Source organism: Thrips palmi, unplaced genomic scaffold (assembly GCF_012932325.1).
Source record: "Thrips palmi isolate BJ-2018 unplaced genomic scaffold, TpBJ-2018v1 HiC_scaffold_5, whole genome shotgun sequence".
In the NCBI taxonomy this organism is placed as follows: Eukaryota; Metazoa; Arthropoda; class Insecta; order Thysanoptera; family Thripidae; genus Thrips; species Thrips palmi.
In genome coordinates this window covers 725,486-728,834 of record NW_023144632.1, presented here as the reverse complement: position 1 = coordinate 728,834, position 3,349 = coordinate 725,486, and positions in this window count along the sequence as shown.

Below are 3,349 nucleotides of genomic sequence, written 5' to 3'. Positions count from 1 at the left end.
GATATTCATGAACAAAGTGAAGGAGATGCTGCTATTGACGAAGCTGTCCCTGTTGCTGAAATAGTTGAAGATTCTCCTGGCGGTCCTTGTGAAGAAGCTGTCGCTTGTATTGACGAAGCTGTCCCTGTTCCTGAAATAGTTGAAGATTCTCTTGGTGGTCCTTGTGAAGAAGCTGTCCCTAGTTCTGAAATTGCGGAGAGAATCTCTAAATGCAATGAGCGTACAAGCATGTTTGTGAATTTTCTGCAAGAAAAGCTAACTCAAAGGCCTGACTTATTCCTTCCGGCTGTGGAAAAGATGATGGATCGCTTTGAAACTGAATGCAAAACTGACAATGCATTTGTTTCTGCTCTTTATTCATTTAATAGGTACAACAACCCAAATGCAGTTCGTCAAGGAAACACAATGCCACCAAATCACCATGCAATCTCTAGACGGATGGCAGCTCTTGGCGGGGCAAGAAACATTCATATCACAGGCCGTCCTCCCAACAGTGTCAGAATTGTGCCTGAGCATGGGTATATAAAAGCTGCAACAACATCGGATAAATTTTCAGCTCCACCTCCAACTTCAAAATTACCCCATAACATAAGTCAGCGTGTTGTGGCTTATATGCAAAGTTCTAAACATTAGTTGGTGTACATTTTTAAATGTAATTTTACCATTTTTGTTTTAATTTTAAAATTTTTCCTTCCATGATTTTATAATATGATTTTATAACTAACAGAATATATTTACTGTATTTTTAAATTTTTGCCGTATTTTTATCTCCTAGTCCCACATTTCTACAATATTATTTGTTTATTTTTATTTCTCACACTAGAGAGCCTCTATTCTCACACCCAAGAAACGCCAGCGCCCCTGGTGGGAAGGTCGGAAAGCTGGGCGGCACGGTGGGTATGAGAAATGCTGAACCCACTGCCTCCGCAGCTTGGGTAGGAAGTAGAATCTCGCCACGGCCACGGCCACGGCGACGCTCAGGTCCCCCCTATATATATATTCCTTTTTAGTATGTTTCTGAGCAGTGTACATTGCCTCAGCCCGGGCCTCCCCAGCCTCCCCAGTTCCCAAACCTAGGCCTCTGACCAAACTGTACACACAGCCTCGCACATTTTGCGAGTAATAGCTCAAGCTTTGATACGCTTGACCTGAAAATGCCTCAAAGCGGAGGTATGGAATAAGCAGTCGCCGCAGGGAAGTGCAGAGTTTGCGCCATGCCAAGAGGTAAGGGGGGGGGGGAAACCAGCGGGAAGTTCGAGTATGTTCTCTTTGGACAATCACGGAAGTTACATTTGGGGTATTCCAAACGCTACGTAGACCAATCCAACGAACGTGAACTTTTCGAAATGTGTTCGTTTAGTGGGCAATGGCCCTCCCTAACATCAGAAACAAACCCCATGTCGATATCTGCGCTCGTTTGGGCACAGGAGTCAGAAGAAACGAAACTACCCCGAAACGTGAGAATCGCTCAGTTAGATAATATACTAAGCTAGGAACAAAACTTGGCTCATTATACATTGAGCTAATGTCGTAAATTGCTGATCATTACACTTAACTAAGAACACAACTTTGCTTAACACATTCACGACCGGACCCGTTTTGGGCAAACTTCCGCTCAGCACCGGAGTCTACTTTGACCAAACCCTGCATCTCCCAGACCTCGCGACTAGATATAAGCACGAATCATGCAATAACAAAAACCAACCAGCCGAAAAAAAATCCCGGGAACCCCGTGCCCGGACGGTCGCAAGGGCTATGCCCAGTGACGGGGACGGGGTTCCCGTGTGGACGCCAACGACCCATTGGATGCGGGAACGCAGTATATATGGGAACACGGTCCGGATCGAAGTGAGTGCCAAAACCATTTAATTTTTCGAAAAAAAAAGGAAGAAAACGCAAAAAGTCTAAGTTTGAAGCTCGTATGGCCGTTTTTGAGTCCGGGAACCATGTACCCGGCCGGTCCTTAGAGGCATGGCCCTCCCCCTATTTTTTGAATAGAAGGGCGGGCCAAAAAGGTTACCAAAAACACAGTAATCGGCAGCCAAAATACAGTTATCGGCACCCTTTATGACAGTTATCGGCACCCCTTGTTAAAAAGGCAAAACATGACCGAAAGTGACGAAAATTTCTAACAGTCGTCACAGACACTCTATATCTCCCCTTGACATGTTACGAACCCCCTCTCTCTTCTGTTATGCCTCTTGCGCCCTTCATTTCAGACTCACGGACAACTAGCACCATGAGCTGCGAAAAAACAACCTCTCAAAGCGCCGAGGAGGACTTTCGTAAATCACGTAGATCACTGGGAAATAGTGATCCGATTTCATTCAAATTTGGCAGGGGTCTTCCTACGGTCATAATGCATCAGAATATTAACTCCCGTGCGACGCCCGAAACACCAGTGAAGTTTGAGGCCACCCTGACGATAAACTGTGTTTGGGGTGATTTTTCTGGTGCAGTTATCGGCACCCCCCGAAGGAGGGCATTCAAGAGGAATTTCTGTGCACCAAGCACATTATGCCTTCTTCAATAGATGGGGAGAAGGAACCTGGCAAGGAGAATAGTTTTTTCCGGCCCACTTTCACGAATTTAACGAAAGATTGAACCCCTGTTCCTAGCATGGAAGATAAGAACGGGCGGCCGAAGCAGGTTCATTCTGCACTAGACAAGAAACTTGGCTCTGTTGGCTGACATGCTCAGTCAAACGCGGTGCTGTCTCGGTCCTGCATGCTCAAAAGGTGTCTCTAGCGACCTGCATTGGCCGCATCCCTAACGGACTCGTACTTGCAGAGCAGGACCCAATTATTCGCCGAGATGACGATAACTGTACCCCTGCCGATAACTGTATAGTTTACCCTAAATACTTATGCTATACTGTTTCAAAGATTAAATATCACATCATGACTATCATTAAGAATAAGATTAACTTGCGTTTAGCAATAAGTGGGCTGGACATTGGGTTCTATGAAACGATTCATTGGATCTGACAAAAGGTCTTCTCCGTTAAGTAGTTGCAATCAGCCTGCCGGTAAATGTGTCTCTTTTTAATTAATTGAGATAAATCAATATAGTTTCATCCACTAGTTTAAAATAAAAGGGAGATAAAAGACTTTTTAGGTACTACAAATAACATTGCGTATTCATAAGTTCCATAACAAGGAGGTATCGAATGGTAATTGAAATTTGTGAATCGCATTAAGCAATTCAATGCTGGCTGTTGAATGTTACTCGACCAAGTAACAGTGTCAGGGTTCATGTTACGACACCATAAACAGGAAACACACTTAGAAATTGTGTTCATGTTAACAACTGCAGACCCATACTTTCGACTAGAATTACATGATTTGGG